This window comes from Bidens hawaiensis, unplaced genomic scaffold (genome assembly GCF_021521415.1).
Source record: "Bidens hawaiensis isolate Kalapana, Puna unplaced genomic scaffold, B.hawaiensis_p1.1 tig00010563_1, whole genome shotgun sequence".
In the NCBI taxonomy this organism is placed as follows: Eukaryota; Viridiplantae; Streptophyta; class Magnoliopsida; order Asterales; family Asteraceae; genus Bidens; species Bidens hawaiensis.
In genome coordinates, this window is record NW_027491806.1 from 222,016 (window position 1) to 234,982 (window position 12,967).

The 12,967-nt window shown below is 33.8% G+C and overlaps 1 long non-coding RNA gene across 1 annotated transcript in view; it reads right to left on the minus strand.

Moving 5' to 3' along the window:
- Positions 1 to 10,043: 10,043 nt before the first annotated feature.
- The window catches only part of LOC143535517 (uncharacterized), an 81,126-nt gene continuing 78,202 nt past the window's right edge, over positions 10,044 to 12,967 (minus strand). Inside the window, exons 2-4 of the long non-coding RNA XR_013135726.1 lie at positions 11,384 to 11,454; positions 10,374 to 10,459; positions 10,044 to 10,268 (exon numbers count right to left, since the gene is read on the minus strand). This is a non-coding gene — a long non-coding RNA (uncharacterized LOC143535517). The remainder of the gene's footprint in view (positions 10,269 to 10,373; positions 10,460 to 11,383; positions 11,455 to 12,967) is intronic.

Below are 12,967 nucleotides of genomic sequence, written 5' to 3' on the forward strand. Positions count from 1 at the left end.
GGTATAGCTGTCATGCCCAGAACATGTCAATATTCTTAGATTGTGACGTTGTTTAATGTCCAATATTTAAAACCGAACTTGGCTCAGTTTCACCGTTTCATCTGCTGGGCCAAGTTGATCGTTTACGCGTTTAGAAAATAGGTATGACCACATAAACTTGGGTAAACGTGTTGGTTGATATAATGATTAAATTTATAAAGAAAATTCACAATATAGATGTCTGGATTCGCTACAGGGTTTATTTCCGTTTATTCAGTCTGGTTTGGAGAAAAACACGCACAATTCATCCGAATTGTCCGAATTTCTCATAAAAAGTTCGGTTTTACTCAATTAACCCAAAAATATGATTTTTGACCACTCTTGATGTTCTGATATTCCAACAGGTTCGTTAATCACAAACTTGTCGGTTTTTATCAGAACTAGGTTTGTTTAACTTTTAAATTAGGATAACTAATTATCCCTTTATCGTTTAATTATGAAAATTTATACAATTACTAATTAAAATATGTAAATTATTGTAAAAATATTTTTGGAATTATTTACTGATTTATTAATTTATAAAAATTCATTTTATACCTTATTTTCAACCCATAAATTGTTTCCTTTTTGAGTAAAAAACGACCATAAAAACTCGAATAAACACGAATCCAGAAACCATAACTAGGTTTCTCCAATTGACCCCAAATTTTATATGTGATCATATTAAGCCATGCCTGAATTTAATAATTTTTCAAGCAGTTTAAGTATTTTTCCAAAATAAACGTTCCCGAACGGTAATAAATTCGCCAAATATTCTTGAATTGTCGAAAAATTACCAAATTTGTAAAGAGACTCATTCATATGGTCCCTGTGCCCTGAAAAGTTTTCACATGCTAACAAGAAGCACTTCACAATCTAATCCTAAACAGCCCCTGAAGGAGTGTTTCGGCAATACCTTTTCAGTTTTCGATCGTTTCAACCCTTTTTCTCACTTGTCCAGGTTCTTGGTTTTCTAGTTTATGTAACTACAGGTCCTATATCATAAAACCAAGCATGTATCATCAATAATCCAGCCTTGAAACATAGGGTTTCGGTTAGGGTTTCAAACCGAACTTTTAAATCGTAAAAACGCGATTTAAACCCCCTAAACCGTGTTTATGGTAAAAAAAAAAAAAACTTATCAATTCAGATTCCTAACCATGTGTAAGATCAAAACATATTTTTGGATAATTTTTAGGGTTTTTGTATGGTTATGATGGGTTTTGATAATCCTAGTTCAATGTTTATATGAAAACCATGTTCAAAACAAGTTCAAATGATAAAAAAATGATGAGTTTACCTTAGGGTTTTGCTGGAAATCTCAAGAGCATAGCTTAAGCAGCTGCAATGTTTTGATATTTTGTGAAATTACTTAGTAATGAAGCTAGGATTATTATTTATATAAAGGGGGGGGGGGGTATTCAATAGTGGCGGCTGTAAGGGCTTGGGGCCCCCTTTGGCCCATTTGTCTCGTTTTGCATGCCTGAATGTTAAATCCCGAGTCCTAATTTATTTCGGGTTTTGTTTTTGGCGAGAAAAATATAACGGGTACGAAAATTAGCGCACAAACGAGTGTTTTTGGTCACATTTTTGTAAATTTAGAAAAGCATACCATTTGTTCGTAAAAATCCAAAATATTTTTACGAATTGCTTAAAACATCTCAAATAAATGTTTTATAAGTCTTTTTCGGCTTAACGGATGATACAATGCTTGTTTTGGAACTATCTTTCGCGTTTAAAGTAATAGCGGATAGTTAAACAAGTATATTTTTGTTTAACTGGTTTGATATTGTACTAAGGCCATAATATTAATATGTTAGCTTCTAATATACGTATATCACTTATAGATGCCCCCCCCAGGGATATCCGGGTCATAACCAGACTCGTTTGGTTATTCGTTTGTTCGATACACAATAAATTATTAATCGTTTATTCGAAACATAAATACTAAGGTGTACCTGATTTTATCTCAAACATCACAATCATTGGGTGCACGTGGATGTAGTATAATATTAGGGCCTTAAAGCATTCCCAATAGATCATCTATTTTATCTCTATAATTAAACTAAAAATCACTATATTTTCTCTCCTTTCAATTATATAATATTTGTTTATACCTTTATCATTAACTTTTCTCTCTCCTACACTTACAACGACTTTCAAGAAATATTAAAAAGTCATAGATTATGAATAATGTTTCTCCAAATTTAATCATGAGCATTAACATTTTCTCTATTTTCCTCCACTCACAACCATTTGCAATCACATTTTAAAAAATAGAGTTTACACTAGGGCGCGTTCGTTTCACAGAATTCGTGGGAATTCAAAGAATCAGAATTAAAATCCCATAACATAGCGCGTTCGTTTCGTTGGAATTGGAATCTTAATTCTATTTTGGTGTGTTCGGTTGTCAAGGAATTGGAATTCAATTCCTTCAAATTCCTTTAAATAAAGCGATTCTAAATCCTTCCAAAATGTGGAGGATTTCAAGTGAATTCGTTGGAATCTTTTCTCTCTATTTTTTTTTAACGAGAACAACGAATAAAACATTTTAGTTTTTTTTGTTTTCGATTTATATTTTGAGTTATGAATTTTTTATTATTATTTTTGAATTTTTTTAGGGGTTTTGATTTTAATAGAAAACCCCTAAAAAATAATTAAAAAATCATAACGCAAAATATAAATAAAAAACAAAAAATTTAAAAAAAAAAACCTAAAATGTTACCGCCGTTATCCTCATTAAAAAAAACGAAACAAAAAACGATTACAATTTATTTGTTAAACGAACACATCACGAATGGAATTGGATTTCAATTCCTTCAAATTCCAATTCCTATAGGAATGTTCAGATTCAAAATCCAATTCCTTCAAATTCCAAATCCTATGCAAATTCCAATTCCAATTTTATTTCATTATGTGAAACGAACGCGTCCTAAGAATTTAGAGGAGTTGTTGGGGAATGCTCTTTCATATAGATGTGCATGTAAAAGCTTTATGGCATATTTTCACAGCCTTGGAAAGTTGTTTTAAATGCAGCAAAAACACAACATTTCGATGAGAGCCATTATTAACGAGCAAGTTTAAAGTGAAGATGATTTGATTTCCAATACTTGCACTGTTGATATTGATGACCATAAAGATTGTTGGGAATCCATGAAACCTGACAACAAAATTAATGGAGGTTCTACAATAATGGAGGTGTCCTTTGTTGAGCCGTCGTTTATGTCTAAAGAACCAAATGGCTTGCCAGTTTGACGTTTTTCCGAACCTTGTTATTGACTCTCCAAGGGTGTTCAAAAGTAACGGCAAATGCCCCTTCGACCCAGGTGGTACAAGTCTAGAGCCAAGCGATACATCCCGAGAAATTGACATGTTTAGGCGTAATTGTGATGGCAAATAATAAGGAGCGGGTTGATGTTCCATTTGATCTGGATGGCTTTGGTCCGGAGGCAAAACTTGAGGACGGGTTTTTTTCAAGAAGGGAGTATGATGCGGGAGCATCTTAATTTAAATTCATATTTGGTTATCCTTTATTATTAGTTCAAATTTTAAGTTTACTTTTTTTTTTCTTGTTTTTAAGTATAAATAAGGTTGCCAGAGTCGCTTAGTTTAAGATAAGTTGTTTATGTTTAATAAAAGATATTGTAAGAATGATGCTTACCGACCGAAGCTTTCAGTTCAGGTTATTTGATTATGATCGGTTGTTCTTGAGCTATTTGAATAAAGTCGTGAAATTGGTATCAGATATGTTATTGGATCAACCTAATTAATTTATTTTCAGCTCAAAAATTATAATCAGAACTCAAAATTATTGTTTGATCCTTGGGAAACACAACTTGGTGCGCAAACGAGCCAAGCTACTTGCGAGCAACTTGGGCTCGAATCGATAAAAACTCGAAACAAACCTAGCCTTAAATAAAGCTCGTTTAGTCTCGAGCCTCTTTTTTTTTATGTTTTACCTACTTTAGACCTCTATTTATAAAGCTCAGGCCAAGCTTTCACTCGTTTAAGGTACTACACAAGCTCAAGCCGAGCTTATCCTCGTTTAAAGTTTCTCAAAAATTATATAAAAATAAAAACTAAAATAAATTAATTATTAAATAATACACAAGCCTAGGCCGAGCTTGAAAAACAACTGACGAGCCAAGCCCAAGCTTTAGAAAAAGTGCTCGAAACGAGCTGAACCCGAGCGCAAGCCCTCATAAGCCAAAACAAGCTGAACTCGAGCATAGTCGAGGTTATGCTCGGCTCTTTACACCCCTAAACACTACAATTGAACATTACAACTATTTTTATTGTTGATTTCAGATAGCCAGACAAATTCTTTCAATTCTGGTACTGCATAATACCATGTAAACTACTTCCTAAACTATCATGTTCTCCAATGCTAGACTACAGACATGACCAATCAACTTCATAAACATTCAATTGTCAGTAAAATATCATCACCTACAAATCCGCTTAAAACCTGGAGGAACATCAGCACAAGGTTTACGCTTTGTTGTATGCCTGCACATCCTCTCAAAACCGGGAGGAGCATCAGTGCAAAGTGCACAGTTTGTCACGGTTAACAGGCTTGTATCAGCCACCTTCTTAGCGATTTTTCGTCTGCGAAAAACTCCCCATAGAAAGTAATTTCCTTGAAATTCTGAAAACACAAAAATATTTAGTCACGTATATTTAGAAACCCTTTTTTTATTTGTTTTAAGAGTTAATTACTCGGATGGTCCTTGAAATAGATGGGCGTTAGTTGTTTCAGTTAAGTGCATGTGAAATGACTAAAATGCCCTTGCTTCAGATCTAATCTTACGGTTTAATGAAATTACCTTGAGCATGTGCTGGTAGGACACGAGATGAAAGCACAAATAACTCCAGGTTTTCCACATTACTTTTCAAAGCCAGATCATTTCTCCAAATGAAGTCAATGATAGGGATTCCACGCTCGGATCTTCAAGCAAACAAAATATTAGTTCTAGAATCAAAGTTTATCATGTAAGAAAGAAACTTGAATAAAAACATAAGTGTGGGTTCCCGCTTATAACACGTTTATTAAGTGCGTGTCAAACCTAGGGTCAAGTTGGGCTAACCCGCACACGTTTTTATGTGCTAAATAAAAATAAATAAAGTTATATTATTAAGAAAATAATCTAAGCTGTTTTATTATTAAAATGTTTGTTTGTACTTTTAACCCATTTTCTTATTAGTCGAAATCTTTTAGTTTAACCCACTCTGTCCACGTAGACATAAAGCATAACCTAAATCCTTAAATCAGAAGTGAAAATAGGTCCAGGTCAAAACAAGTAACTATTAAGTGAGTCGAACCGCATTGGGTATGGCCAGCCTGAAACATATTTTATTCATTTTTATAATTTTATAAAAAAAATAATCTTCCAAATATGATTACAAAAACGCTTTAACCCTTTTAGTTCCGAGTTTAAAAACATTTTATGCATTCAAACAGCTTGTTTGACCCATTTAACCCGTTCTCTTTTTAGTTAAATCTTTTAGCTTAACAGACAGAACCCATTAAGTTAAAGATAGCGCGTAACCCAATTACCCAAATCGACCTGTTTACCAGGACATTTATAGATTCATGGTTTAGATGCAAACCTGGTTGTGGACATCGGAAAAAAGTACAACCCGATATCATCTGTGTCAGCTGGGAATATTTCGGTTCGTATTTCACAATTTGAAACAAGCTCAAAGGAAATATTTTCAGGTAATTTTTTTGTTGCCTCATACACTTTGTAATGTGTTTTCGATGGCAAATGACCCCTGAATGTCTCGTTGAACTCTTGAGACCCATCGGGTAGATTAAAGCATCCCCTGTAAATAAACATAGTCAATGTAAAGGTGTGTTATTATTTCTGTAAAATATAAAACGGAATAATCTTTTCTGTTTTAAACAAAAAGTCCAAGTTTGACTTGTGAGAGTAAAAAACAGTCTATTTTCTGACCTGAAAACATTCAACTTGGCTTATGGTGTTACAAGGTGGTAATGGATAAATTAATATAGTTGCAATTGCTAATTTACTCAGAATGATAGTGTTTGGCGGTGAATCGTTCGTTGGGAAGTTCGTTTATTTATTAAGAACGAACAAGAACATTTTTTGTTCATTTAGTTGAACAAACATGTGAAGATGTCTCGTGTGCTCATTTATGTTCGTGAATGCTCGGTTAGTTTATGTTGGTTTGAGTTCATTCGTTTGTGTATATATTCATTTAAACATTTTAGGTCCAATACCATTTAGTCTAGTTTTATGAAAATAAAAAATCATTCATCGCAATTTGTCTAGTTTTATTATTTTTTTAGGCTCAAGAGATTGATGTTCACGTTTACTTTTAGTTGGTGTTCGTATCTAAGTTCAATTATGTTCGTGAATGTTAATGACTCGTCTGTTTATATTGTTAGCGAACGAATATAAACAAGCACAAACAAGAAAACTCCGTTCATTTAATTGTTTGTGTTCAATCATTTGTCAGTTAAAATTAAACGAACACACAAGGATGCCCGTTCGTGTTCGCTCGGTTTGTTACAAGCCTATAAATGATGCTAAATTTTAAAATCTTGGATGTAAGATAAGATAAAAAAAAATTTTAAAAAAACACTCAAGAGGTCAACTATGGACTCCACTTCTGAATAGTAAGAAATGCTAAAATTGATGCAAGAATGGATTGCTTACTTCCAGTAAGAATTAAAAGAAGGAATATATGGATCATGCATCTCAGAAACAGGCAAATCATGAATAGTTTCCTGTTCTGCCATAGCTAACATGGTTAGATTTGGTTTTCCAGCAGCCTCCACATCAGCTTTAGTCTGGGAACCTATCAAGAAAAATATATTTTTTTAATAATAATAATAAGATTCAAGATTCATGCATGTGTTCATCACTCTTTCTGGATTTGGTCCTTCAACTCTTCTAGAATGCATAAATGGCTTAACAACTTTCTCTGTAATATTGATCCTAAGAAATAAATTACATGAATTTTAACATAATATTCTATTTGAAAACTAATTATATTTTCATATAGTATTCATCTTTTGCACTAAATGACTGTTGAACAACAGGTTGCTGCAAATTTGACTTACACGCGTACCGTCAAGGGTTACACGTCCGATCACACATTACACGTGTACCAATAGGGTTACACGTCTAATGTAATGTTTGCGCGTACCAAAATGGTTTACACGTCCGATGTGGCGTTACACGCATATTGACACCGGATTGAATAACGCGCTTAACGACACAGGATTAAACGTCCGATGACGCGCTACCCGCGTACCAACATGGGTTACGCGTCTAACATCATGTTTCGCGCGTACCGACAATGAGTCAGGCTATGCACATGTCTGATGTTGCGTTACGCCTGTACGTTTCAAAAAATGCCCTATAACAACACAATTACGTGATGATGTGTCAAGATTGCCAGGCTTACTATTTTCTATAACGTTTCATTGCAACCCGACTAACTTTCGGACAAAACCTATCTTAAGTCACTTAAGCACATTTAATGAACTGTTTTGAACAAAAATCACTTTGCTCAGAACCCATATTGGCCCAACCCCATTTTGAGCCGTCACCTAAATCCGTTTGGACCCGTCACCCAAACCCGTTTTGGCCAGTCACCCAAACCATAGTTATCAAAATCGACCGCTTAAGTCACTTAAGCACATTTATTTGGCAAAGCGCATTAAAAGTGATTTCAATGCATAGATGTTAAAAACGCCCACCTGTTCCTGTTCTCAAATGGCATGCATATTATTTGTTAAATGGCATTTAACCCACCTCTTCTTATTCTCAAGTAAAAACTAAAACTCCCACTATTTAAGGGCTAAACTAGTTTATTATTTATTATTTATTATTTTACATTTAATTTAGACAGAATTACAAATTTTGTCCTTTAAAATAAGACGAATTACGGTTCGTGTCCTTTTCTAAGTTTCCTTGCAGGCGGTGTACTTTAAACTTTTTTTTCCTACAAGTTTTGTCCTTTACGCTAACTGGGTTAGAAAAAGTCAGTTAAATGCCCTCACGTGAGACGCATGTGAGGGCATTTTTGTCTTTTCGTCTACCCTGCAACTTCTTCCTCTTTTCTTCATATTTTAAAATAAACTCTCTCTCTCTCTCTCTCCAACCCATCTCCATCTTCATCTTCATTCCACCTCCAAACTCTTTCATTCTTCCACCACTCTCCCGGCCACCATCACCACCGCCACCACCTGCAAGGCTGCAACACCCAACATCACCACCGCTTATCCCCACCAACAAGTGTCACCATCTCTGTGACCACCATTAGATCCGACCACCGTTTATCCCGGCCAACCTGCAACCATAAACCCAGATTCCGGTCAAACTCGCCGGAGAAGACACAAACCCAGATCCATCTTCCAGATCCATCTTCACCGCCGCCACCAACCACTCCGGCCACCACCACAGCTCCGCCACCACCGCTCCATCTCCGTCACTGCTTATTCGCCACCACCACAGCTCCGCCACCACCGCTCCAGCTCCGACCATCACCACCGCCACCACCTGATGGTCACCTGAACCATCATCTCCGATTTCCCCAATTTTAAGCAAGCAACAAATACAGAGTGCAAATTCAAAACCCTAAATTCTCAATTTTGGAGATCATGAACCCTAAAAACCCTAAGCAGCAGCAGCATCAAATTTAGGGCAAAACCCAGAAAGGAAAGAACAATAAGTAATCATCTAATAATCCAGTTGGATTTCAATAAAACCCGTGTAATTATTATTATAATAATGAGTGGATTGAATTGGATGGTTAATGAGGAAAGAAATGAATGAATGGATCTAAAGAAAGAGATTTATTTGTGGAGTGAATGAGAACCTGAACGTCATACGGTGCATCGTAGACGGAATTGAGTTTCATAAATCAGATGATTATGAACAATATGAGCAATATAATCCTACTTGCAGTAGCAGCCAATTTCAAAATCACAGCCAAAGTCAAAATAATGAGGTTTCTTGGTGTTTTAAGAAATTAAGGGGTAGGATTTACACAATGGCCAAATATCAAAATTACAAATTTAGTTTATTACACAAATAGTCCTTAATGGGTAAAAAGACAAAAATGCCTTCACATGCGTCTCACGTGAGGGCATTTAACTGACTTTTTCTAACCCAGTTAGCGTAAAGGACAAAACTTGTAGGAAAAAAAAGTTTAAAGTACACCGCCTGCAAGGAAACTTAGAAAAGGACACGAACCGTAATTCGTCTTATTTTAAAGGACAAAATTTGTAATTCTGTCTTTAATTTATATACGTTTTAATTCTTTTTTCCTATATTTATTATTTAATTTTTTTTTATAAATAACACAATATATGTTGTTTAGTATTTAGTCATGTTTATCATAGTTTGATATATAAAATAATAATAATTATATAAGTATCATAAATTTGTTTATGTTTGCTGACTTTCTTGTCTTAGTTAGTTTATGTTAGTTTAAGTTCGTTCATTTACGTTTCTTAATACATTCATTTAAAAATCTTTTCGCCAATTACAATTTAGTCCAGTTTTAATAGCTTTTTAGGCCCAACACATTATTCTTCACATTGCTTTTAACTGGTTTTAACTCAGTTTGTTCGTTCATCTATGTAAAGTTATGTTTGTTCATTTACGTTAGTGAACCATTCGTTTATACCGTTAACGAACAAACACAAATGAACACGAAGATGCTCATTTTCTTAACAAACAAACACAAACAAGAAAACCCCATTCGTTCGATTGTTCGTGTTTGATTGTATGTTTGGTAAAAATTAAACAAACGAACATGAACATGCTCGCTTCATGTTCAAACTCGTTTACAAGCCTATTCACAAACTAAAAGACATAAATTTCAAAAATAAATCACCTTTCAAACCAGTTGACCTCTGCAAAACATGAGCTGGAGTCAAAGAATTTGACTTTCTGCTCTGAGAGCCAAATTCTTTTCTTATATTTGGCTTCACAGAACCACCCGATGACAGCTTCACTGCTTCATCGTAGGTAATGTATTGTGTTTTCCCTTTGGTGACCCTTTTCTCCTTGATTCCTAGCTGGCTAGGACTAAGGATTTTAGGTTCACTTTCTTTGACAGAGGCGATCTGTTGCAATATAATTGACAGTTTCTGTGTTTTCGGTTCATTTTCAATAGTTTTTGGTGAAGGTGAACTCAGCTTATTTTGCTCACATTCATCACAACACCACCATTCTGGCATTTCCATCGTAACTTCCCTCATGCAGTAACTGAAACAAGAGTGACATTTAGAACATATTAGCAAAATGTAAAGGGGGTTTTGGTAATCTTACAAATGTGTTGCATATGCATAGATGACAGGGTTCGGTTCTTACAGATGCTCACGTACAACGTTACACTCGCAACAAACGACTATTGCTTCAACGACACCGATATCACCGCATGTGTTACATGGTTTGATCTGCACAGTAGTAAAATACTCGGAATGTAATTGAAAATTACCATTTTGCCCCTAAGTTGAATATGATGACATTTGATCAAAATTAATATATTTCATATTTATTCAATAATGAACAAACATAAGCAAGTACTGTTTACGTAGAAACAAAAGGCAAACGGGCAACAAGTTGCGTTGCTACCCTTTTTTGAATTGCAAAACCTAATATTTTAAAAACTATATTGGCAGATCTTGGAGCCGTAACATTACTATGCATGACCTGTCAGACTCAGCTAAGTAGCTCCTCAACTACAAACGTGAGGAAACCAATGCAAAAGGTATATCAAAATGAAGATAGTGAAAGAATTCATATACAACAATTTGCACATATCTATTCTATTTTGGTGGGAAAACATCAACCACTAAAAACTAAGGATAAATATAATATAATACAATATAAAATAAAATAAAATAAAATAAATTAATACAAAGTTGTCCCCAACAATTCCAACTGATGCAATTACAATAACAAATGGACCATCAGATTTCTTGGGTCCCACACCATATATATATAATATAAGTTTTTAAAAAATGAAAACTTTCCAAGAACAACAAACATATGTAGAACCAAAATTTATGAAATTTAAAAGAAATTAAAGACGAAAATCATGACAAAGATCTAAACAAACAGAAAAACTTATGGTTTGAGTTCATCAGATCCAACAATTAATTAAGCAAAGATACATGTAAAGTAAAGAACCCTAATTTACGCAACTATGAGCTATTGCTGTTGCTGTACATTAAACACAATCAAAGGTTGAAATAAGCACAAAAACCCTAAACAACGAACTGGGTTTGAATCGTAACAAAATGATCATATAGAATTTGTGGGTTAGGGTTTAACAATAATAATAATCATATAAAATAATGATGAGTCAAGTTAATTACCATGCTGGAGGTGGCCATGTGAGTGTCTTCTGGAGGTCAACAATGGAGTCTTGATCGTCAACCCAAATTCTCTATTATTTGTATATGTTCTGTTTAATAGATATATAAAATAGAGATTGATTAATTATTTCTATTTTTAAAGGAAGATTAATTAAAGTTATATATTTATCCAACAACACATAAAAGCATTCATGGTTATAAAAATTGTGAATGGTTATTCATTATTTGGCGATTCGTTGATAAGAGGTTTACTTTAAAATTATTGTTTGATCGGATGGTTTATGGTTAGATTGTCTTGATTGGTGGTGACAGATTGCGCGCTTTGACACGTTTTGATTGTACGTGGAAAGAGGACGGGTTTGCGAGATAAGATGGAGAGAGATTAGACTTACATAAGAACTGTGAACTTAGAGGTGGAGACGAAGATGATTGCTAATGACGGCGGCTGCTGCTAAATGGGATTTATGCTTCTATGTGCGTGTGTATAACAAAAAAAATTACACATAAAAATGTTTATATATATAAGCTAAAATTGTACATAAAATTCTAATCCGATTAATCCTCTATTACTTGCTAGTCGATGCCCCACTGCCTGACTACATTTAGTAACTTCTACAGCACCGATTACAAATGTTTAAGTTGTTTGATAATATTCTAAGGCAATGTATATGACAATGCTATTATTGATATACAATTCTAAAGAATCGCATGTTGAGAACAGTTATTAAGTATGTGGTAAAATACAAGAAATATCAAGAGAGAACTCCTACTTAAAAAGAAAAATAACAAAGAACTAACGAAAACCCAACCCAAACATGATTTTTGTCTTAAATCTCATTTGTCTTATTATAAGATTACCTTTCTAAATATTATAGAAAATGATCGTGATCTTTGACACATTAAATATATCTAATATAACGCAAATACATATACATATATATATAATATAACACTAGATATATGTATAGAACAATATTGTTTTATTACATATATGTAATACACCAAAAAAAATATTGTTATATTACATATACGTAATATAATACTAACGATATTACAAATATAACAATATGACATATACGTGATACAATAATATTACATATATGTAATATCGTGATCGACATTTTTTTTTTTTTTACTTTTTTTCTAAATTTTGGTAAAACAAACTAACAACATATAGAAGACTGAAAGAAAAAAAAATTAAAAATGTTTTTAAGTTAAGTTTTCGTGATTTTTTTATTAGTTTTTTTAGCTCTCTCTTGATCATATGGGAAGGATCAAGAGAGAACTCATATTTAGGGAGAGAACTAAGGAACTCCTAACTCTAGGGTTATATTTGTAAAATTCCTCCAATTAAGCACAACTAGCATCGCTTCCCTGTCGCCTCCATGTGCAATGATTGTGAAAACGTTTAACGAGCCAGATCTAGATCATGGATGACATCGTGATGTTCGGATTCATGATTATATGGTTAGAATGATCGATTGCTTTAGTGTGTGTGAAGTGTGTGTGTTTTGGAGGAAATTGGGCAGAGTAACGAGATAGAATATTGTTAATGGAACTGTTATTACATTATGATAATTTACA